This window comes from Poromitra crassiceps, assembly GCF_964638095.1.
Source record: "Poromitra crassiceps genome assembly, chromosome: 8".
Taxonomy (NCBI): domain Eukaryota; kingdom Metazoa; phylum Chordata; class Actinopteri; order Beryciformes; family Melamphaidae; genus Poromitra; species Poromitra crassiceps.
In genome coordinates, this window is record NC_139629.1 from 56,752,972 (window position 1) to 56,778,612 (window position 25,641).

Genomic DNA, 25,641 nt, shown 5'->3' on the forward strand with positions numbered 1-25,641 from the left:
AGGAGAGAAATTTAGTTTATAGACAATGATTTGGAGAAATTCTCAGTGTGTGATCTCGGTTTCAATTCTGAAACCTAGGCCGCACACTGACCCCAGGGAAATATGGAAATATTCCATCAATGAGTCATTTTGTTTTGACAAACAAAATTCCATCCTGGAACAGGTTAAGGAGTGACAGTGTGTCATTAGGAAAAAATTGAATGGGAAAATACATTTCTGTAACTATTAATGAGTCATGACAAAAATGGGACATAAAAGGGACTCCTGAACGTGTTTAAATGACTTAGGCAAAGTGAAATATTATGGTGAAGTGAGTAAAATGATGCTAATGAGTGGTGATCACCCAGGGAAAGAAAACAAAACAAAAAATAACAACAAATAAAAACGTTCTATCGACCGAAAGCGAAATTACTGCATGCTTAAATAGGAGTCTATTATGGCATTACACTGTTCTTCAACTATTGTTGAAGGGGGGGGGGGGGTAATCATGTAACAAATACAGATTTTTTTTCCAGAAAATATGCAGTATAATGCACACCAGAAAACTAAATCCGTATACGGTTCTGATTTGGAGAGACATGCTCAAAGTGGCCACAGAGCAAAAGTACTTTTAAATTACAGTACTGTTAGATAGAAGTTATGTTTTTTTTTTGGAAAAGTGATCACTTAGGCTGGCAAACCCTTATCGCCAAGCGAAAAGGTAATGTTTGTGAACAGACACTGAGATTTTTTTTCTCCCCCTCGGCTGAAGCTTTGAAACAGTGCAGCGTGTTCAAGATAAGCACAAGTGCCCAGCGCACACACATTTTTCCAAGAGAGGATCCCGAAATCAAGCCACACTCTTTCTGGGACAGATGCCAAAGAAGGCCTACCTCTAAAAAGCCTAGTGGCGTGACATGATGTGTCAAAACGGGAGGGGGTGTGGGAAGGCCTCAGATAGGAGTTAGCTTTGTCTCTTTGGACCAGAGGAGGTTTTTCCAGTGAGGCATAGGAGGATGGTCCTCCTCTATTAGATTGGGGATTTTATATAAAAAAAAATATTATCATTTTATTTTTATTTTTTTTATTTTTTTCATTTTTCATTTTTCATTTTTCATTTTTTTTATAATAAAATATCAATCAAATGTGTTTTTTCTTATGTGCAGACGCTCATTTTTTCATTCATTATATTCTTATATGCTTAAAATGCTTCAATAACAGTGACCTGAACTGAACTGAAATGAGCTCCATGCAGAGAGTCACTCTGGCCCTGCTCCCAGCTTGCGGGAGGCAGATAAAAAAACACTTGCCCTGTGGGCGTTTATTTATTTGGTAATTTATCTAATGAAAAATATGATTGGTTGAAAAACACGTGAGAACACGTGAGAGTGATGTGTTTTCCAACCAATCATATTGAGCTGGAAGTGATTACGCCCTTAGCCCGGCCGGTGAAACCAGGTGAAATCTAATTGGTTGTTGGTTGGATAGATTGCTGACATTGATTGACATTGCTGTTGTCCACTGCCTGGTCGCTCACGCTGAAGAAGTAGGAAGTGAAATCCACTGTCATCACAGGCTGTGGATTTCACTGACAGGAAGGATTTACGACTTTTACTGAGATAGTAGCAGCATATCATATTTCCCTCTTATTTTTATTTACTTTTTTATCAATAAGTAAGTGTTCACAAGCTAGACAGTCGTATTGGATTACCACCAAAACGAGTTTCGATTTGCGGGAGCTGCGCGATACGGGCTTTTTGCAATGTCAGAAAACTGGAATATTTGCAACGTCTCGACTGCAGCGTTTCCACGACAGACAGCACGGATATTCAAGTAAGTCAATTGATTTCAAGTTATTCGAGCCTTCTATTAAATTCGGCGTGGAAGTGGTTCACCGAGCAGCGCTATTTTTGTCGTATTGAAATTTCATCCTGTAATTTTTTTATACTAAAACCCGCGACCTTAAATTCACACATTTTTTAACTGAATTTGGCCTGTAACTCGCTGGCTGACAGCGAGCTCAATTTTAACAACACATTCTCACTCCCAACTCGTCAGGCGTCCGACGTTATGCCCACAGCCCTTGTCGTCACTTTCAGAAGACAAAGGGGGCCCCCTCTCGTCACATAGCAACGACTGCAGGGCATTATATGCATATTGCGGTCAGAGACCGGGCTCCTCTGAGCCTCCACGGCCGTTACTATGGTAACGCAATTTCACCTTCGATTATGAGGAATTTACTGTTTCCGATAGCTTTTGGACTCATAACCGACTCAAAACACGATAGCTTACTGTTACCTGACCATCCGTTTTCATTATTTCGCCTTTATTTAAGCGAAATGTGTTTTATCAGCTTTACAAACGAGCCATCCCATGAGCCTCTGCGGCCGTTACTATGGTAACACAAGACGCTACAAGCTAGCTAGTACCTGTGATTAAATGTGTTACCATAGTGTTCGATCAATCAACCAACCAACCAATCACTTGTAACATAGTGTAACTTAATTCAACTCTGACAGAAATGGTAGCAATGTTCAAGCCGTTGTGGAAATTTGTAGTCAGACGTGATGGCGCATTGCACGCTGGGTAGTGGTCGCCGTGGATACACTGTTATGTTGTGCCTACAGTAGTTAGCCATGAAGTAGCTAGCCATCTAAAAAGGAGACAGCTCTGTTCATCAAACATTTGAAACAACTCAGTGGTAAACGTTATGCATCACACCATGCACTATGATTTATTTTTTACCTCCCATTGCTGTCATAACCCCCACCCTCACCTAAACCCCCACCTAACCCCCCCCCCCCCCCCCCCACCTAATAGACTAATAGACAGTCTCCTCCCCACCGTATGTATTACATATTCTCCCCACCGTATGTATATTATTTCTCCCACCCACCCACCCCCTCCTAATGTACAGTCTCCTCCCGATCATATGTATATATTCTCTGTTAGGATCTATGGGTAACAGTACTGTATATTTGCATATCGTATATTCAATTCAAGGATTCAAGGATTCAAGATTTATTAAGTGTCCCAAAAGGGCAAATTGGATTGCAGGAAGCGTAGTACGAAGTACATACATAAAAACAAATAAGACAAAAAGAACATTGTAAAAGCAGTCTAGAGCAGCAGTTTAAAGTGCAACACAATAGTTAAAGTGCAAATGACACAATAGTTAAAGTGCAAATGACAACAGTAGCAACGATCTAAAGTGCACAGTAGAGATATAAAGTGCATAGTAGCAAAGTGCAGTTCACTCACAGCAGCACATTTATATCACAAGAAAGAGCTACAATGTATCATTGTATTAAAGCACAAGAGAAAAAAAAAGAGAAAAAACCTCAGTCCAGACCAAAGGGCAGACAAAGTATATAATACAGATATACTGTATTGTACCCCTAAGAATAAATAAAGATAAAAGAATAAAAGAATAAAAGGATAAAATAAATAAATAACAGCAACGGCAGATGGGGAGACATTACATTTGTACCCCAGCAGCGTTCAACGCTCTGATAGAGACAGGCACAAAGGAATTTCTGTACCTGTTCTTTTTAACTATGGGGGCACGAAGGCGGAGCCCGGAAGGAAGCAGCTCATATTCGAACCTCAGAGGGTGGGCATCATCTGATTGGATGGACTCAGCTTTCTTCAGCACCTGTTTATTACAGATCTGGTCCAGGCTTCTGAACTGGGTTCCGGCTATTTTTGAAGCCACCTTCACTATTCTCCCCAGGGAGTTCTTGTCTTTAGTACAAAGATTACCATACCAGCAGATTATGGAAAATGATATGACAGACTCCACAAAAGCACTATAGAACATTTTCATCAAAGTTTTATCAACCTGAAATTTGGCCAGCTTCCTAAGGCAGTAAAGGCGCTGCTGACCTTTCTTACACAGCATGTCGGTATTCAGATCAAACTTCAGCTTGCTGTCAATTACCGTACCCAGATATTTGTAGTCTGTCACTATATCGACAGGCTGACCGTTGACAAAACTGCTCTGGGGAACAGGGGGGGAACGTCGAAAATCAATACAAACCTCTTTCGTTTTGGAAACGTTGAGTTCCAAGGAAGCGTTTTCGCACCAAGAAACGAAGTCGTCAATGACTTGGCCGTGTCCTACATCATCATCGCCAAGCAGACTGACGATGACAGAATCGTCAGCGTACTTGACGATGAATCTGTTGGCGAAACGGCTGCGACAGTCGTTGGTGTATAGAATATATAAGAAAGCAGATAAAACACAGCCTTGGGGCGAGCCAGTAGAGGACAATAAGATACTGGACAGTATCCCATTGACCCTCACCTGCTGAGATCTATTCGTTAAAAAGTCTAGAATCCAACCAACGAGGCACTTATCCAGACCGAAAAAGCTGGTTAATTTCTCGACCAGAATGTGTGGCTGGATGGTGTTAAATGCTGATGAAAAATCAGCAAAGAGCAGCCTAACGTGATTCTTACTGCCCTCTAGATGCTTGAATATGAGGTTCAGTAAGGTGGCTGTAGCATCCTGCACGCCTCTATTAGCACGATAGGCAAACTGAAGTGGATCGAGCAAAGAGTCAGTTTTTGTTACTAGCTCATCCTTCACTAGCCTCTCAAACTGTTTCATGACCAGGGAGGTTAGGGCCACTGGCCGGAAGTCATTAAGTGATTTTGGATTGTTGCACTTGGCAACAGGAACAAGAATGGATTTTTTCCAAAGGGACGGCACCCTCTGCTGGCGGAGTGACAGATCAAAAATATGGCTGAAAATGGGACCTAATTGCTCAGCACATACCTTTAAAATACGCCCGCTTAAGTTGTCTGGGCCAGGGCTTTTTTTAGGTTTGCACCCTTTGAGACGTCTTATCACCTTTTGCTCGTCGAAGAAGGGGTTCAAAGGGGGGGCCAGAAGGAGACTGTCTCTCAACACAGAGTGTTTCTCACTAAAATCGCGAGTCTCAAATCGACCATAGAAGTCATTAAAACTCTGAGCCATATCAGCATCAGACTGAAAACCATTTAACTGTATATTCTTCTTACTACCTACCTTGAGCCCAGTAATACATTTCATACTGTCCCAGGCGGAACCTAGATTATTTGTACGGAGTTGAGACTCTATTTTCTCCTTGTATTTCCTTTTACTTTTCCATATCTCCTGTCTAATCTCCTTCTGCAGGCTGCGCATCTCAGACAGTTTTCCTTCTCTGAAGGCCTTTCTCTTACGGCTCAGGAGCGTTTTAAGGGCCTTAGACACCCAGGGCTTACTATTAGGAAAGATCTTAATCTTTTTATCTGGAATCACAATGCTTTCACAATAATGGGACCAGCTACTAACAACATCAGTCAGTTCATCAATGTCTACAGAGGATTCTTGAAACATCTCCCAGTCAGTGGAGTCAAGGCAACCTTGCAGAGTTAAACAGGCATCATCGTTCCAGTCTTTAACAGTGATAGTCTGCACCTTACCACGTTTTAATGCTGTACGATAGACAGGAATTAGATGAATGCAATTGTGATCGGACAGACCTAAAGGAGGGAGGGGGATGGATTTGTATGCACCTTTGATGGAGCCATAACATAAGTCCAGTGTTTTATTGAGTCTTGTTGGGCAAGTGACATACTGATGAAAGTCTCTGAGTGTTTTCTTCAGAGTGCAGTGATTCATGTCCCCTAGAATGATATTGGGAGCATCAGGAGAAATGGATTGGAGTCTTTGTACAACTTGATAGATAGTTTCACAGGCTTTGCTCTCATTCGCCTTCGGATGAATATAAACAATTGTCACAAACAGCTGGGGAAACTCACGAGGCAGATAAGGTGGGCGGAGTGACACAGAGAGCAGCTCTATATCGGCAGTACAGATTTTCTCCCGGACAATGACAGATTTGCACCATCGCTTATTAATATATAAACATACCCCGCCTCCAGAGGACTTGCCTGTTGCCACTGGATCTCTATCCAGCCGGAAAGGAGACCCGAAGCCTTCAGTCTCAAGGTCCGTGTCCGAGTCCCTATCAGACAACCAAGTCTCGGTGAAGGCTAAAATACAGGCATCACGAAAGTCATGATTATGTCGGACCTGTGCCTGAAGTTCATCAGTTTTGTTACGCAGGGATTGAGCGTTCGATAAGATGATTGAAGGCAGCGGAATACGGGAGAGCGGCTGGTTTTTCAGCTTCAAACGAGCGCCGCCACTTCTCCCCCGCTTCCTAATCCTGGACCTACGATCACGTCCCCCGGGGAGGTCCGGAGAGCCTGTAGACCGGAGCCCATCAAAGCTGGGAAGTGAAAGGTCAGCCGGAGGATCGTATGTGTTCCACTGTAAAAGTAGCTCCCTCTCACAAATGTAACAGTACTACATACCTGTATGTCATGTAGGTCATGCTGTATGTCATGTATGTATTGTATTAGGGCCCTATGCCATAAATGTCATGATGTCATGTATGTTGTGTACTGTATGTCATAAATGTCGCAATGAATTGAAAATGGGGGACCCTGATGTAAACAAGACAAACGTCTTTCTCTGGTCTGCATCCCCTTAACAATTGTGTGTAATGAGCCGTACTGTATTGTACTCATTCTGCAATCTGTTAAATAAAGTTTTCATTTATTCATTTCATTCATGGAAAATGCTGTATGGCTAACGTTAGTCACAAAAGTCCATCTTCTTGGTCTAAATAAGTTGACAGTTTGCGTCACATTATTTATATTGTTTGAAGTCAAACTATAACAGTAGGCTATAGGTCTCTATCCATCATTTGAGTGACTCCCAGCTGGTTAGTGCCGGCATAACTTGCCACCCCATCCCCAAAAATATCTAATTTTTGTTGATACAGTATGTTGTCACTGGCTAAATTTAGCCCAACCCCGCCCCTTCCCCTGCCTGATCAACCGCATAATTGATCTTATATTTACTCAATAAAAGTGTCAAACAAATACATGCATACACACACAAGACTTGTGAAAACCATGTCAACTTTGGTTAATGAGAAATACAAAAGGTGTTTAAAATGACAACTCTCTGGAAGAGACTGGGTACATGCACTGTGCAAAAACTTTACTGGATTACAGCATGATTACAATTTTAAAATACATTTTCAAATAAAGAACGATTGACACAAAGGAAAACACTTTGCTTCCCACAGCACCACTCTGGTCCAACCCGCTCTCATGGCAGTTTGTCAAATACTATTCACCAGCTGACCGTTATTTTCACTTTGTATTATTATGAAGGAGAAACAGGCAACAGATAGATTGACTAAAAGGTCTGACAGAGCTGTTTATGTCCTCCTGAATAGCATGTCCCTGGACTCCAGTAGTCAAAGGCAGGAAATGTGTTCAAAAGTAATCCAAAAATGACAAAGTAATCAGTTGTATTGCTTTAATATTGTGATACTTGAATTGCTTTCGATCCCCCCCCCCCCCCCCCCCCCCCCTCAATATTTTTTTTTTCCAGCTAGGCTGTCATGGTGAGACCTTGGCTCATCCAGCGTTGCAGGTGTTTAATGTTGCTGGCAGGTTCCCAGGAGTCCTTCCAGGTTCTGCCACTGTAAAGTATGAGGAGTGCAAAAAGTGCCATTAGAACACAGAGCAAACTTCCAATGCCATTGCAGTGAATTTTTTTTAATCATTTCAGTTTGAGAAAGTTGGTTGTCAATTTTGTCTGTTGTTTTGACACAATTATATTTCTAAATTCAACTGTGCATCCATCCCAAATTGAAGTGTTACTCACAAATCCAGTCAAGAATAGTTGACTTTACTTGTCTCTCCATGCAGACATGAATAAAAAAAAAACACATGTCTTAAAGTATCAAAAGAGTATCCAAAACACTGAACTAAGGCAACCTCAAGGGCTTTTCCATAGGCCTACACGCTGGCATGGCTCGTGAGGCGTGCTGAGTGGACAGTCAACACAGTGAACGTTCAATTTGTGTAAAACATGAACCAACAAATTCATTTAAATGTGTTACAAACATCGAATGAGGAGGAAATAGAGGTCAAATTTTAAGGTCAGTGACATGGACTATGCCATTCATCAGTGTTCTCCTCTTCCTCACAGCCCTGATCTTCCTCATGCATTTTATAATCGCTGCTCTCATCCTCACTGCAGGATGCTGCTAGCATCAATTCCAACATCACCCTCATCTACCTCAGGCACTACATCTTTTCCCCCCACAATGTTGAGCAGCAATCTCAGCTACCAACTTCAGACAGGAAGGGTAGTTAATTCCTTACTTCCTGTGTGGGAAAACAATAGGTGTCTTCACCCTGAAAGCACTGATAGGGTTCAAACTGGAAATTGTGTATGAATGGATTATGAACTAGTTCTTACCACTCAGCGCAAGGCCTCCACTGAACCTTCCATTGTTGTTTCCCCTACACACACACACACACACACACACACACACACACACACACACACACACACACACACACACACACACACACACACACACACACACACACACACACACACACACACACACACAATAATTCAGCTGTTTAGGCAATCACTGCACATAGGGAATACCACATTATTTTAGTTTCATTAAGGCCAGAATGAGTCACTGAGACAAGCAAGTAGCCTAATGAAAGATTTAGAAAATTACCATGGTTTTACCTGCTTCTTCCTTTTTGCTGTTACTTCTGAAATCAGGAAGAGTTTCTGTCTACTACATGTAGGGCACTCTGAAATGATGAAAAGACAAGAAAAGTGTATTCAGCCATGAGGTCAAGTCAAGTTCAACCAATTTTATTCATATAGTGCTAAAACAAAATAAGTTATCTCCGGGCTCTTTTCATACATCAGGTCTAGACTGTACTCTTTAATTAACAGAGACCCAGCATTTCCACTCTGAGCAAGCACTTGGTGACATTGACAAGGAAAAACTCCCCTTCAACAGGAAGCAACCTCGACCAGAATATGGATGTATTCACCTTATTCACCACGCCCACTTTTTGTCTCTTCCGCGTTACCCGCAATTGTATTAGTTCTTCCGGTTCAGCGCTAGTTGGCGGCCAATTTCAAAACAAAACGTCACTATGAATGAAGTTTGTGCAACATTCAAAAGCTACACTGCGGCCAACTTCAGTTACATGTTCATAGCGTTCCTGCTGCGAGGAGCCGATGGCTGTACCCGGTCGGCATTTAACGTTAGTTACAAAAGCACGTCGACAGTGTTTTCTCACTGCCAGTAGCCTAACTACAGTAGGGTTTGACAGATAGCTAGTCCGACCGGTGTCAGCACAGACAGTGCTCCCAGTCCTCACTGCTGGTTAAATATTTCCAAATAGCCGTTATTCTGATAAACTGGTCACATATTTGGAATGTTCTCATCTGAAAAAATATTAAAACTTTATAACAGTTTTTTTTGCTTGAAAACAGCTTTTTGACAAGTCTACAAATGACTGCGGTAGGCGTACTCTACTTCCGTGTCTAAAACGGAAAGACGATTACAAAATGACGTCATGCAGAAGCGTCCTTGTATGAGCAAAGAATAAGGTGAATAAAGAGATGTATATTGTATTGAAAATGGCTGCTCATTTGAACATAAGCTCATGAAGCATCTACATGCGGAAATAAATTGCTGTGGTGTGTACAAGCCGTGAGAAGTGACACTGGGGGCATGGAACATAACCAGACTCAGGGTGGGGGGCCATGGGCTGAGAGAGAAGGGGGGGGGGGGGGTAGTGGGGGAGAGAGTACTGGATAATATAAGAGTGAACTTGGCTTACTATTCAGACTTGGCTTCCCTTCTTCCACATCTTCCTCCAGCTCTTCGTCGACATCATCTGCCACCTCTTCTAGCTTGCCCCTGCCATCTGCAGAAGAAAAGGGAAGAAACTAGTTTTAAAATGGACAGGCACAGCCAACAAAAATAACAAGAAGAAGAAGAAGAATAGAAATATCCATAACACTGGTATTATAACCCAATGTTATCAGAACTGTTCTGATAACATTGGGTTATAATACCAGTATTATGGATATTTCTAGTGTTTCCCACAGGACTTTTGAGTTGTTTTTGTGTGGAGTTTGCATGTTCTCTCCGTGCCCCCTGGGGGTTTCCTTCATATAGGAACCCCTCACCAAAACATGCAATATCCTGTTCGCTTAAGTGGTGCCTCCTCTGGTCATTTGAGACGCCTGTTCGTAGGGAGGGGAATAGCGTGATCCTCCCACGTGCTATGTCCTACCGGTGAAGCTTTACCTGTCAGGTGAAAAGAAGCGGCTGGCTAACTGCCCATGACTCGGAGGAAGCATGGAGCCAGTTTTGACTCTCCCCAGATCGGCAGAGGGTGGAGCAGCAACCAGAATAAATAAAATAAAATTAACACTAATGGGGGATAAAAAAAATCGGGGGGGAAATATAAAAGAAAAAGAAATTTGTTTAAATCGCTCGTCAACAGGCACACGAATTGACGAACATCTGGGGGCTATAACGTTACGCAATGTCATGATGTTTGTCCACTACGAGCCACCGTAGTTGTTTACAAGCTAAGCCTATCAGGGTGCTCCCAACGTGAGCTCTATACCGGTAGTACAGACTTCACTTCATGTCAGCTGTCAGCCTGTCAATCAGCTGTCAATGCGGTTTGTTGCCACACAATAAACCAGCGGTTTGCTCCAAGCCAGTGTGATCCTTGACTCACTCTCACACGGCAGCCAATCAGCGTTGAACAGCGAGCGACTGATGCCAGCGTATTTTCGCTCGAGTTGGGATATTTCGTCTGGGGCGACGAGCGTATTTTCTCCCTATCGCTCAGTCTCTGTCGCTCGGACGCCCAACGATTTTTCTCCCGGGCGAATATACGCTCAATCGCTCGTTTGCATTGACTTTGTATGTAAACTCGATGCCAGCGAAAAACTTTAATAGGTCGGTCTGAACGCAGCTTTATAGTGGGGTAACAGGGTACAGAGCTCTTTAAGATGTGATGTGATGTGCCTGAACATTAAGGGCTTTGGAGAGAAGGATTTAAAATTATATTCTGGATTTTACAGGTGTGAGGCCCCAGGGCCTGTTGCCTTGGCCCTTTCTACTGTATGTATTATTGTGTTTTGCAGGTCCTTGGCCGGAGCCAAGGTACAGCTGATGGTTGATTGGGAGCAGCTGGCCAGTGTTCCTCTAGCTACTTCAGTCCAGAGCTTTGAGATAGTAAGACTTGTATAATTTCCATTCACTCCAATGGACCAATTTTTACAGCAACGGTGGCGGATCGCAGCCTCGCAACAGTTCCCAGAAGTTAAAGACGACATGAAACAGGTCTGTGATGTATCGGTGTCCACCCGCTACGCCTACCACCCGCAGTGCTGACAGCCCACAATGCCAACGTTAGTTTTAGGCGTGGGGGGTGGGAGAGGTTAGGTTTAGGGTTAGGGTCTGCGGGAGGTTAGGTTTAGGCATGGGGGTGGGAGAGGTTAGGTTTAGGAGTGGGGGCTGGGAGAGGTTAGCTCCAGCCGGTCCCCCGACACGCTGCACACCGCCTCGCTCAGCTGGTTCTGCTTGTGGGCCATCGGCATTGTGGACTGTCGGCACTGCCGTCTGTCGGCACATAGACGCGGCACCGATGTATCAGACTGGAAACAAACATTGCTCTCAGTGGAACAGTGCAGAGAGGCGGGACATACTGTAGCGTGTGGATGATTTTATTTGACTGTTCTGGGGACTGGAGTTAACGTAGGCCAAGACTGGCGCTTGTGTGGTGTATTCTGCCCCCAAATGGAGTGGGATTCAGCGTGTTCTACCCCTACATGAGTGGAATCCGCATAGAACCGGGCAAATGGCTGCCTCCGTACGCACTACCATTTTTTAATGTGAAAAATGGTGAAAATCGTAAGAAACTAGATTTTTGTGGATTTTTTTTGCATACATTAAATAGGTGCACTGAATACCCAGGGATGTGATCTAAAATAGAAAAAACAGTCTTTTCATTTCAGCTCCACTTTAAGCAGCGCTGTAGATGTAGAGTTGTAGCAGAATGGACCGTTTGAGATATACTTGGAAAGGCTAAGACGTTTAAAGCAAATTCTATATTATCAGCTTTATTCATGTATGCATTCAAACGGCCCGAGAATTAGCATTTTGCAGCTGAGCCATTTTGTATCTAAAAGGCAGGAAGTAACACAGGTGCAAGCAAAACATTAATGAGGGCCTCGGCACTCAAACACCTAAATGGATTGGAAGCTGAAAACCCTTTGCTTGCACCTGTGTTGCTGGTGAAAAAGGTCCATTATCCTTGGATGAACTTAATGCTAGAGAATAGAATGGATCGACCCAGAGGGACCTAAGCCACCTTTGACCCAAACTCCAAACAATCATCACTCCCCATGCCTGAACCCAACCAATCATCACTCCTCATGCCTGAACCCAACCAATCATCACTCCCCATGCCTGAACCCAACCAATCATCACTCCTCATGTCCCCCCGGCCGATTGTTGGACTTCCGTTGCCTGCAACTCTCCGTTTATGACTCTGCCGTTTTTCAATGCCGATTTATTTTGCAGATGATCTCACACATATTAGAAAAGTGTAAACAGTTTAGCAGGCATTCATTTAGTTTGACAGTTATTTAGAGTTGATTTGAGTTGTGCTGTGGACCAGTGATGTGATTCATGCACAAATGACATCACTGGTCCACCACTTAACTCAAATCAACTCTAAATAACTGTCAAACTAAATGAATGCCTGAAAATGTAATGTGTGGAGTGTTCCTTTAAGTCTGCCTGCCCTGGTTCCATACGATAGATCGGCAATACGTTGTTTTGTAGGCGGCACATGGTCTCGCCCCCTTTTAGGGGGAAAACACAAGCCGATTTTACGAGAATGCGCAAGATACATGGGAAATATTACTTTGACCCATCTAAAATCATCTACCGTATGTCCGCACACAGCGGCCCTGCCTATCGGAAAATTAAATACAGACAGAACATAATTATAAACCTTACGAATCATTACACGCCACTCTCCAATTCGGCATACATATTAGCTCCGAAGAAGCACTTTGTGAATGTAAAATCTCCTGTCCTGAAGTTGTTCGCTCTGCTGCTGAAAGACCGCCCTCCACTGTGTACTGGACTGTGTTAATCACCGGCGAAATATTAAAATATACTTGAAATGTGTGCTTCTTATTGAAGTATGTGTATGCCGAATTACAGACAGGCCTACAAGTATTCATAAACCGTCTGCATGTTTCTATAAAAAGTCTCAACTTGCATGTTTAAACCGTAAGTTGGCGAGTAAAAATGGAGCTGGCGCACTGACCGGCCCCGGCCCGCCAGTGTAGCTAGGTCAAGTCACAGAAGGGACATGAGTCACATGACTTCACATGTATAAAATTCATATTTTCCATGTATCTTGCACATTCTATAGCCGGCCGAGTTGTAATATATTGTCATGTCTTGGTGTCTTTTCATCATTAATAAACAAAATTAATTCTGTGATTTTTCTATTTTTTTTTTGGTACTGCTAATTTACATCGAAGTCAACGGCGAGTGGCTTGTGTTTTCCCCCTAAAAGGGTGCGGGGCCTAATTGCTGCTCTATCCTATTCCCCTGATCTCTTCCCCACTGACACAGCTGTCTACACTTGTGTTGCTTTTGTCATTTACACTAACAACACGCACCACACATTAGCCTTGGCATTCCTTCTTCAGATACCACTGATTCGGACTTTCACAGGACTAGTGGGGCAATGCTCCACAAGACAGTGCTGTGGTGCAAGAAGCTTGTTGCAACATTGTGGCTAGCAGATAGCTAGATAGATTGATCGATTGATCGCTCAATTAGAGGTGTGTGTGTGTGTAAACGGTAAATGGACTGCATTTATCTAGCGCTTTTATCCAAAGCGCTTTACAATGTGCCTACATTCACCCATTCTCACACCGAAGGCGGCCAGCTGCCACGCAGGGTGCTGGCACAGCCATCGGGAGCAATTTGGGCTTCAGTGTCTTGCCCAAGGACACTTCGACATGCAGACTGGATCGAACCACCGACCTTCTGGTTGGTGGACGACGCACTCTACCTCCTGAGCCACAGCGCCCCATTGTGTGTGTGTGCATGTGTGCAATACAGTACAGACTCAATTGTGAAATTGGTGTGTATAAATCAAATTGATACAGTGCTGTTTTTGGAGTTATTTCCTCTGTGTGTGCTCACGCTGTCCTAGCTCTCTGATGCGTGGGGCAGCAAAGCCATCTTCCCCAGAGTTGCTAGGGGAACAACATGACAATTGGCTAAGGAGGGAAAAGCTCCTATAATTATATTGGGCGTATGGGCAGAAATCTTACTTCATGCTAGTCCTCAAGAATTCTGCCTGTGAAGCTGCACATCTTGCTTGCTACTGATGGATGGCTACTAACGGAATAGACCTGGCAATGCTAGCTTTGAATATGAATTCATCCATGGACTGTTGAATTTTAAAACGTAGAGAAGTTTCACACATTGTGAGGTTCACACATTAACGTTCGCCACCTTCCTCTTCAAGAGCTTAAATTTATTGATAGCAGTGTTGGCTATTTACAGTGTTGTGCATGAACGCGCTCTAAGAGCGCCGCTCACTGAGCAAGCTCATTATTTTCATGAGTGGTGAGCTGAGCACCTTTTTGCAAATCCACGCTCCCACCTGGGGGGTGGACAGCCCTCTTATCATATTTTTTCTCGCTCTCTTACCTCGATAATTGCCCATTGTGTACATGCATGTGCTAATTTACATTGGAATAAAAGCGGTTTTCATTTCACCAGGCTGCTTCCCTCTACTGCTCTCGTCCCTCCCCCCCATCGCGCGCGGTCTGCCCAGGAATGGCTACGGTGCCTTACTCGACTATCTGAAGCTTAATTAATTAGAATAGCAACTGCGCAAATATCCACCGGCCAAGCGCACAGTAGTGGCAACGTAATGACAGGGAAAGGAAGCACAAATGTCTCCAGTGGAGATGGTCAGGAGTGTTGGTGGCTGTTTTGCCTGCGCATAAAAATAAAGTGAATGCAGCTGGGCACTATAAGCGCAATTTAGTGGAGGTAAAAACAACAACAGAAAGCACAATTATGAGGAGAGCCTGACTGAGACACTCTGGGTGCCAGCTATAGGTGGGACTGGGAGGAATGGAGAGGGTTGTGCACACAACTCCACGGTGTTGTATTGTTTTTATCGATGCACGTGGAGACGGCTCATAAGTGTGCATTATGTCACTCTGCCAATGAGGCTATTTTTTTAACGTTACTCGTTTATATCCTGCGATCTAACAACTGCATGTTCCGCTGTGTAAATTCAAAGTCTCACTTTGATCTTGAGTTCCACAGACAGTTATCCGATGCACAAAATAAAGAGACTATCTGTATTCTTTCATTTTCGCGGAAGGTATCATGTCTTTTCAAGTCAAAAGGCTCAAGTCCAAGTGAAGTCAAGAGTCATTGGTGTTCAAGTCCAAGTTGAGTTACTTTCTTTCTCTTGAGTTACAAGTCTTTGTTGATTTTGTCAAGTCAAGTCTATAAGTCATAAGATTTGTGAATGCGAGTCCACACCTCTGCTATAGAGAATCTAGCCTATATAGATCATTATAGTATAATCATATAAGCGGACTCCACTGTAGATGGATGTAGGCTATAATATAGAATCATAATATAATATCTAGGAATTACAAGATGCTATACAAGATATAGCTTACCATAAGTACCAAATCAAAATAAGATACAATCCAAGAATTATAGATCTATAGGATCTATAATTTATAGAAACGGCTGCCTGTGACTAACTGGACTGGGGGGAGTGAATAGGCTATAGACGCTTTCACACCGGCCTTGAAAGCCGAAAAAAGCACGAAAAATAGGATCCGCGCCTCCGATGTGAAAGTCGTGAACGCGCGTTGGTGGGTTATTGTTGTACGCCTTTTGTCCCGCGAGCAGACCTAGTCACAGCGCCGGGTTAGCTGGTAACCCGCCCCCACTTGAAAGCGTAGGAGCAGCAAGCCGGAACAGTGCGAATGCTTCCTAAAAAAATTACAGGGGAAATCACCTCATGCAGCAAGAAAGACAGTGAAAGTAAAAAAAGTAGCCTATACAATCATGCGCCAGGAGGAATGCTCCGTGCCTGTAAGTAGGTTAGGCTTTATGCTCAAACATTAGTAGGTAAAATGAACGGATATAATAATAATACTCGGGCCGATTATAGCTGGGCAGAGGTGGGCAATGCCCACCCAGACATGAGTCTTGCCCACCCAATCAAAAGTTACGAAAATATGTTTATTTTCACCCCCAGCCAATGGGAAAATTGCACAGAAAATACCAGTAGCGATTCTAGCTTCTTATTAGGTGGGCATTGAGCTTCAGCCCGCCTCCAAAGTCCTCTCGACTCATTTATTGAGAGAACGAGAAACACAAGAGCTGTGACAGACTCGACTGTCGCCCTCCGATTAGAGAGCTGCGCGAGCCTGAAATCTCGGCCCGAGCCCTCCCCGGCCCGTGACATGAAGACCCGTGCCCGATCCGGCCCGGATGAGTTATGAAACGAATTGGCCCGAGCCCGTTGCGAGGCCCGAAGCCAATATTACGATATAAAGTAATGACACATCTCTCCCTCTCTCTCTGTTCCGCTGCTGCGGTGCTCCTGCAGCCTCTCTCTCTCTCTCTGTCCACTGCTGTACACGGACGCACACACGGCTTGTTTCTCTCTCTCTCTCTGTTCGGAAGCTGTCTGCGCTGTACAAGCGAGTAATACGTTATTTTATTTAATTATTGAAAGGCCTTTTGATCCGGGAGCGGTGGCTGTCGCCTGAAAGCACACGGCGGGACGGGAATGTGGCGGTGCTGCTGGCCTGTGTGTGAAAGCAATTTCTGTGGCGAGGCTGCCGGCTTTGCGGGCCTTCTGAAGTGCAATTTTGCGCCATCTGTGTGAAAGAGCCTTATGTGTTAAAAAAAATGTGCTGTGCCTTTTCTCTGGGTAAGGAAGAAGTGAGCTTGAAATGAACTGAGCTGCTCATTTTTTGATACTGAGCTATAGCTCAAAGTTCAAAATATGAGCTATGATCGTGAACTAGTTCATTTTAATCTGCGTGAGCTGAATTTTGAGCTAGCTCTCGTGAAGTGAGAGCTAGCACAACACTGGCTATTTAATGTTACTGGCATTGTGCCGATTCCTGCATGAATTTTGAGTTTTAACACTTTTTGTTATAATATTAGTCTTGAGGAATTCCAATCAAAACTGTGGATATACAGTTGCAGTTTGATGTGGACAATATTATAAAATTTCGGAAATCATTGAACCCATTTCTGTTAACCTTACACAAGTAAAATATATGTTTACAAATATTTGCACCATTGTGACAAGATATGCTCGTAGATGTTAACTGGTTGTGTGCTTGTAGATGTCATTCTACTATAATACTGGCTCTCATGCGAAGGTGACATCACATTTGGGGGATTCAGATTTCGGACAATGCAGATGCTTTGTAGTCCAAAAGTTTTCATCCAAGGAGTGGAAAATGTGAGTTGATCTGCAGTCTCGCCCATTTGTGTGAAAGGGAGTTTGTCTCTAACATTACGTTCTTTTTGGTCACTCAAACGAAGTGCTGGGCTGGGTTTCACTAATTCCTCTTATTTTAGGCCCTGAATGGTAACCATGGTCCTTGGACACTTCAGACCTGCCACCAAAATTCCGCTAAATAACTGAAGAATAAAATACAATGTAGTGGCTACCAAGTTCAATGACTTTGTTACCCGAATCATGAACCCTGGCTTTGCCAGCTGATGGTGAAATTAGTTTGGGAGCAAATGTACAGCTATAGTGTGGAGTAAGGCGTACCAAAAACAAAACAAAAAGCTAATCAAAACATACCCTTTGCTTTCTTCTTCGAATGTGGCTGCTCTTCGGGGGCGCTGTTGTGCGACTGCTCTGCTGTGGGGGTGTCTTTGCTTGGCAGCTGCACTGTGGAGGTGACCATAATACAAGTTTATTGTCATTTAAAATCTGGACATCTAAAGAAAAATACATGTTTTAGAACAATAATTACTTATGAACAAAAACAGAATAGAGTGCATGGTGGGTGTATGCCTCCGCCAACAAGTCAAGTTGCAGTTTACATCCATGTCTGTCCAGACAGACTTTGAAGGAATTTAATAAAAGGTATATTTTGGTGAAATGGAAGTTATCACCATATTGACATGTATTGTATAGTTCCACAGAGTGATTTCCATTGAGAAACATGCTGCCTTAACTTAGAAACTAGTTTTACAGAGTACAGAGGACTGATCGAGCTTCATCACATGGTGCAACTATCATCTGAAGCTCAATAGCAGCAAAACCAATGAGCGTGTGGTGGGCTAGCAGAGAAACAGAAGACCCCCTGTCCTCATTTTCATCCTGGGAGAGTTCAAGTTTATTTGGAGCACCATTAGCTACAGCATTGCAGCAGCTATTCTTTCTGGGGTCCACAAGCCTATATGTTATTAAGATGTTAGGAGTATTAACCCTAACATGCATGTCTTTTATGGTGGGAGCAGGGATGGATTACCGAAGAGGCCTACCGGGCCCAGGGGCCCAATAGCTCAGGGGGCCCATACCCCAGAGCCTATTCACAGGGCCAACGCGTATCTTGCCCGTGCCTGAGACCAAATGATCCCTTAGGCCCCCAACCCTTTATTTTTGACAACATGTTCAATACGTTTATGGTCAATTGGAGGGGTTATTGTGCTTTTGGCTTTAATTGACTTGATTCACTCACCAGCAACAAAAACACAAAACAATGGTAATCTATTGAGTGGCTGGTAAAATGTGAACATTGACGAGTCATTTGGCTGGTGGATAAAAAGGTTAATTTTGGAGCCTGTATTGAGATACAGATCAATATTATTTCTTGTTTAGGCTTTGAGTGTTCAGGTGGCTGTGCTGCTGTAAATCCTGTTGAGATGCAGGTGAATGTATGTTATTCTGGCCTTAAACGTGCATATGTGCGCTGTGAGGGGGGGGGGCTTTATGCATCCAGGCACAGGGGCCCGTCATGTCATAATCTGCCTATGGGTGGGAGGAAACGGAGCACCCGGAGGAAACCCACACGAACACGGGGTGAACATGCAAACTCCACACAGAAAGGACCTGGGATGGACCGGATCGGTCCAACGCAGGACCTTCTTGCTGTGAGGCAGCCACCAAGAGAGCAGAGGAAGTGAAGAGGGTGGACTCATACAAGTATCTTGGGCTCCACATCAATATAATGAATGTGATTATTAGAACAACTAATGCCAGGCCCAGGATAAGACTCCAAAATATTTTTTTGTCTTTCATGATGTCACCATGTCTGACTAGTAGGCTTGGGCAGTATTACGGTATACCAAGGTACGGTATTTAGAAAGAAATACCGACAGCATGATTTTCAATACCATCAAAACCATTTTCTGTAGAATCCTTTCTGTAGAATGACCCAAGATGGTTTTCTCTGCTACAGTGGTAAGCAAAACATTATGTCAAAGTTAACTTTTGAGCTTTTGGATATCAAAAAAGCCATCACATAATTTGTGTGAAATGTCCCAATTCACATCTGAATTATTGAGTTATGGACAACAACATTTTGTGAGGTCACAGTGACCTTGAACTCTGACCCAAAAAACATACCTTTTCTTTTCTTCTTCCCGCGTGGCCCCTCCTTAGTCAAAGTCCCTCTCTTCCTCTTTCGAAAAGTCTGAGAGCCAGTGGTAGAGCAAGGAGAGAGAGAGATAGAGAGTGGGGCAGAGAGAGAAACACTGGGGGGGCTGTTGCACAGAGGCTCAGGTAGGCTGTCGTCGTGCTCCTCCTCATTGGGGCTGTCGTGCTGCTGCTCAGGTAGGCTGTCATGACCCTCCTCATTGGGGCTGTCGTGCTGCTGCTCAGGTAGGCTGTCGTCGTGCTCCTCCTCATTGGGGCTGTCGTGCTGCTGCTCAGGTAGGCTGTCTTGCTCCTCCTCATTGAGGCTGTTGTTCTGCTGCTCAGGGAGGCTGTCGCACGGCCCTGCTTTAGGGGTGTCGGGCTCCTGTGCTGTGGAGGCTGCCATAATAAAAGGTATACTTTCATTTCAAATCGGTACCTTTAAAAAAATAAGATATTATTTAAAACAATCATTACTTCTAAACAAAACAAAAAATGTACTCCTACCCTGAGTCAAGATGAATTCGTAGGCCCTCTGCATCTTCTCCAAAACAGATTTCAGTTCTTGATTGGGGGCCAGATAGGACATAATCTCTGCTTCCCACTTATCTGAAGCGCCTCTACTTTTTTTCCCGAAAAATAAAATGGGCTTGTAGCCCAGAGCATGAAGTTTCTTCACCTGCAATGAACAAAAGCAGTTGGCACACATTAGTTAAACCCACTAGATGTGGCAATTTTCATGTCAAATCTGTATTACAAGCCAAAGGTGCTCCTACAGTTTCTGCCTTTGCCATCATTATGACTGACACAACATAACCTGTTGTTTCTCTTTAGCACAATTTATAGGTAGAGATGTCTTCTTCCCTGTATGAAACGAAACCATATTTAAAATAACAGAAGAAACAATACAAGTTTGGTTTGGTTTGAGCAAAAACAAAAAATAATGGAGGGGGGTAGTAATTTTTGATTCCCTCCCCCCCTGCAGAGTTGGCGACCCACCCCCCATGAGTCCACGACCCAAATTGGGCGCCAACCCATAGGTTGGAAAACATTGATTTATATAATACATTAAATCATTGGTATGGGAGATGTAATACTTGTGGGAGAAAAATGTTTTTCTACAATCATTCTGCAACCCCCAAACCCCATAACCCCAAGTTTGAGAAGCACTGATCTAAGGAAGAGACGTGAGACAATAAGGCCTTGTTTAGACTGCCAGCCCAAACAGTTTTTTGGCATATCCAGGTTGTATCCAGATTGATTGGATCAAGTCTGAACAGCAAAACATCACATTTGGAGGTGGTTTGAAATGTGATTCCAATCGGATTTCAAAGGTTGGTGATGTCTGGACACACAAATCGCATCTGATCATTTGCAAATAACAGTACAGACATCCCATCTTAAATCAGATTTGCCTGCAGTCTGAACAAGGCCAGACTGTTTGTAAAGCCCAGGTCATATTTAACTTATTCTATGCTTACTATGTTAAAACATATTTTCAAGTATGGATTTTTAAGTTTCTAACTAACAAATGATAACTCATGAAATATGAGCATTTTTGCTTACTGCTGTACGGACAGAAGCAACCACACGCCCACAATTTCTTTGTTGGTGGACACGTTGCCCCCACTGGCTATCCAGTGTAGCCTCTTTTTCTTTCATTTTCTTTTTAGTCGACAGGCTTCCAAAGCAGTCACAGCAAGACTTTCGGTTAGCCTGATTTGGAGTCTTGCAAGATGGGCAGGGCCTGAATTTAGGCCGTGTCATGATGACGGACAGCCAAAGTGACAAACGAATGACAACGGAGAGACTGACACAACAAGGACGGGTAGACTTTTTTTAAACTGCTAAATAAGACAGGACAGATGTGGCTCTTATAAGTGCCTTTGGGTTGGTAAAACTGAGTGGCAAAGAGAAATAGAAGGGCCTGTTGAGAGAAAACAAACTATTCAGATTGGAATACAATACATTTTACACCATCACGATCATTCTCACTCACTAAGCAACTGTCTGATTTTTAGGTGGGGTAGGGGTTAAAAAAAAAGGGGGGGGGGGGGCATTTAGATTCTATGTTGAGTACTGGGGAGGGCAAGGGATTTTATTTTGAGATAGGAGGGGAGGGCATATAAAGTTTATACTTTTCCGTTTTGCATAAGTTTGCATTGTGTTTTAGCTATGTAGCCAATATGTTTTATATCCACCCACCCCCACGCAAATGGTTTCTGCCTATTGCTCAAACTATTTCAAACTGACACTGTGCCAAGGCAGTTAGAGGAGAAGGGAGGGGGAAGAGAGAGCCCGCAGCCGTGGAGAGAAACGCGGGTTGAGGGTGCGATCTAAAAGTTTAAAAGGCGATGCCGCTGCTGCTGCTACACCCTGCTGCTTTCCTGGGTAAGAAAAACATGTGTAATAGTGGCACTTTTGATGTAAAAAATGTATTGCTTGCCTGGACTCTGGAGGACTACAATAGCCTACCCTGGGTAAGCTACCCTGGGTAGCCTACCCACATGGATTCCTCCCGTCGGCTCCTGTCTCATATTCAGAGGTGTAGCCTAGTGCTATTATTTACCCATGATTATGCACATGGACTCGCTTCAAAGGTATTATGGAAACATGGTGGCAAGTTTACATTATAGCTCATTTAGTCAACTATAACGGACCACATGACCAAATTAGATTATGAATATGAAAACATTAGCCTACTGGTGATACATAATTCCTTTCTGTGCTGCGCCTTAGAAGATCTTCTCATAATTTTGTGCAGGTTAAATAGAAGGCTTGCAGTCACGTAATGGAGGTATAGGCTACAGAGTAAAGAAAAACTTCAACAATCGATCAATATCATCAGCTATAGCCTATTTCACCTGTATCTTCTGATGTGACATTCAATTGATTAAAATGGCACTATAGCCTACAATGATCGGTAGGGATGGGTACCGAACTCGGTACTTTTACAGGCACCGACCGAAATACGTCGGTACTGCCCCGTACCAGTTCACATATAAACGAACGGTACCAAATTTCGGTACTTGAACGCAACTGAGTAATAGAAAGAGAGTGGGTAAAATAGAAATTCCGACGGAACCTTAAGGCAACACGGGAGAGCGCGTTACGTCAATACGTCACTCTACCTGAAGATCCTGAAAGCAAAACAGGGCCAGCCGAAAGCTGTGGCTACACTTTACCAAGATAGACTCTCGGTACGTGCACATCATGAAGCGCTCGGCGGCTTGCCTGCTGAAAAAGCCGCTTTGACGCTGCATCTTGATAGGCTGTCTTGCTCTATTTCCGTGTCTGATTGGTCCATTTACCTCGCGCCCCCTGCCGCTGGAACCGCCCACAGCGTTTCACTGTCGCAGACTAGAGGCGGCTTGTCTCCGAGCGGCTTCACGCTCGCGGGGCGGGACTAGGGCGGGACCTTTCGTTGAAGCTACCCAATGACAGCTCTTCTTACACATTTCCTCCCCGCACCCTCCTGTGTACAACGTTTCTACAGGCTACAGCTCCAAGCTGGAAGCTGGTTTGCACGCCCACAAAACGCTGCGACACAGCGGAAAAGCGAATTTGCCATTGTAGATGTGCACGTACGGTCAGACAACACTGGTTGCAACATTTGTGATGTGAATTGCAAAGCTGACTAGGGAAACACCTCAAACTTGAGGAAGCATGGTCAAACACAAGATGTATTTAGCTGAATGCTGAAGACTGTAACGTGTTAGATAACCTGAGTGAATGAAGCAGACACCGCACGGCAGCTAACGTTAGCCACCTCCTCAGCTCGTCAGCTGTAACGTTAGCTGAAGTCTTGCAGGAGGATGATGACGGAACTTGAGAGAGGCATCGACTTCTACAACATCAGGTAACGTTATTTAATTTGCTAGCGTTAGCTGGATAAGTTGTTTCACTGCCGTTGTGGTTGTTAGATAACAGGGCTTTTCACTGTCTTCTTGGCTGAGTTAGCTTTATAGCTTAGCGTTGTTAACGTTCTATAATAATTATCATCAGCTCGTATCACCGACCGTGAGACGTGTTATTTAACGTTGCACTCTTGCTTTCATTGCTAGGTAACCATGTGCCAGTGACAGCCGCACAGGAGGACACGATTCACCCTCTTCTCAGCGGTGGATATGGTTCAGGTAAATTATTATTTTGCATAATGACGAGTGATAATGGGTGTGTTATTCATAGTGTAGCCTAAGCTATGTTACTAACAATCAATTGTCATTTCTATTAAGATGTGCATAGCACTGACACTTCTTTCTATTGATAACACAAATAATGCTTGATGAATCACGATGCCTTTTTTTATTTTCAGATACCACTCAATAAACAGAAGAAACTTTCAGCACTTGGGGAGCTCTTTGAAGATGAAGACCAGGCCCTGCTGGAAGCTGTGTTGGACATCAAGTACTATTTCCCCAACCCCACTAAACTAACCTTGCTGCTACAACTCTTGGTTTGGGAGGGGAGAGGTAGGGAGGTATTGTAGGGAGGAGTTTTATTTTGTCTGGTGCTAAATAAATAATGTGCTAAATAAAGAACAATGTTGAAATTGAGAAGTTTGGACTTTTTTTTGTACTTTTTTTGTAAAAACTGTAATTTTTTTGTTAATAGAGTGTGTAAAGTACCGAAAATGGTACCGTTTTGGGTACCGTACCGAATTCCAGGTACCGGTACCGTACCGGTATCGGTTCAAATGTGAACGGTACCCATCCCTAAAGATCGGTGATATCTGTCCATGTGTAGAGCCGCTGCACGTCTCGTTAAATCATAATTGGAGGGACCAAATCAATACCTGCTGTATAGGTTATATTTTCTCTAACTCAAATCACGTGAAATGTTTCTGCTCTTACTGCTGCCCATACAGGGATATAATTTCAATCAGGCTCTCAATATCTCACCAGATATGATGTCGGGTGATAAAAAGTTAATATTGCTGTTTTATTTCAATGGGTTAGGGTTAGGGTTGAAAAATGGACTAAGTTGTGTCTAAAATTATCAAAGGCTGAACTGGGTGGGGGAGGGCAGATTGTGTTTTTACATGTGCAGGGGGAGGGCAGAGAGATATTTTTTTTTTATAGATATATTTTACCCCACAACCTAAATATCGGACAGTCCCTAAGTGACTCATAACCGATTGATGTGAGCTAATGTAGCACTAACATAACTGGGAATACATCAGTAAGAGAAATCATACACTTTACTATAATTGTACTTGTATGATTATAACGTAAAGCCTTATGACAATTAAGTTGAACTTCAGAGAGTACAAAAAACTTCTGCATTCTGTGCTAGCCAGGGTAGAATGTGAACATAACGGAATAGCAACCACTGACAGATAACTGTTCGAATTCCAAAGCTCTTCAACAGTAAAACCTTGTATTGTATCAGAAATCTAACATCCACGTTCTTTCGAGCATAATTCGGACCGTGCTAACCGCAGGGTTTAAGCATAGTATGCTGCACAAGGCGGGGTAACACAACACATAGGCCTACTTAAATCATTCACATTTCCATGAAATGTCTACCTTGTCTACCTAAAGGTGGAAACAAGTTGTTCACCTAACTCGATCGTTTGTGTGGTGTAGAGTGAAGGATTAGCTCATCTGTTATCTAATTAATAAACATTTGCACTTACCGCAAAGCCAGAGGACTGCAGTAGCTGTAGCCACGCCGACGCTGTAAAGGTGGAACACGCTTTGAACGTCAATGCAGTGCAGTGGTCCTTTGCGACGACACCTGTGACCTGTGAACCGCCTGGAAGTTTATTATCAGATTTTAGGGACAGAAAGCCCCAAAGTGTCCTTGCAAAATTCAACAAGACGAGAATAATGTTATGGCCATGCATTTTTAATTATTTCACATTTGACTCTGATAAATTTCTCGTATTTGTCATGTTTAGAGCAGGCTATGTTCGGGCAACTTGCAAGTTTATAATTAATTCTGCATACTAGGATAAAGGATAATAATTTGTTATTCAAAGCTAATCCAAAAATAATTTGATATGGGGGCATCATGAATTGATGGGGTGAAAATACTAAATAATTTGCAGCCACAGACTGGCAGCCT

At 43.4% G+C, this 25,641-nt stretch overlaps 1 long non-coding RNA gene across 1 annotated transcript; it reads left to right on the forward strand.

Moving 5' to 3' along the window:
• The first annotated feature begins 23,297 nt into the window (after window positions 1-23,297).
• LOC310780872 lies at window positions 23,298-24,021 on the forward strand. The gene is made up of 3 exons (XR_014552935.1): window positions 23,298-23,431; window positions 23,637-23,708; window positions 23,888-24,021. It is a non-coding gene; the product is annotated as an uncharacterized lncRNA (long non-coding RNA).
• The last annotated feature ends 1,620 nt before the right edge of the window (window positions 24,022-25,641 follow it).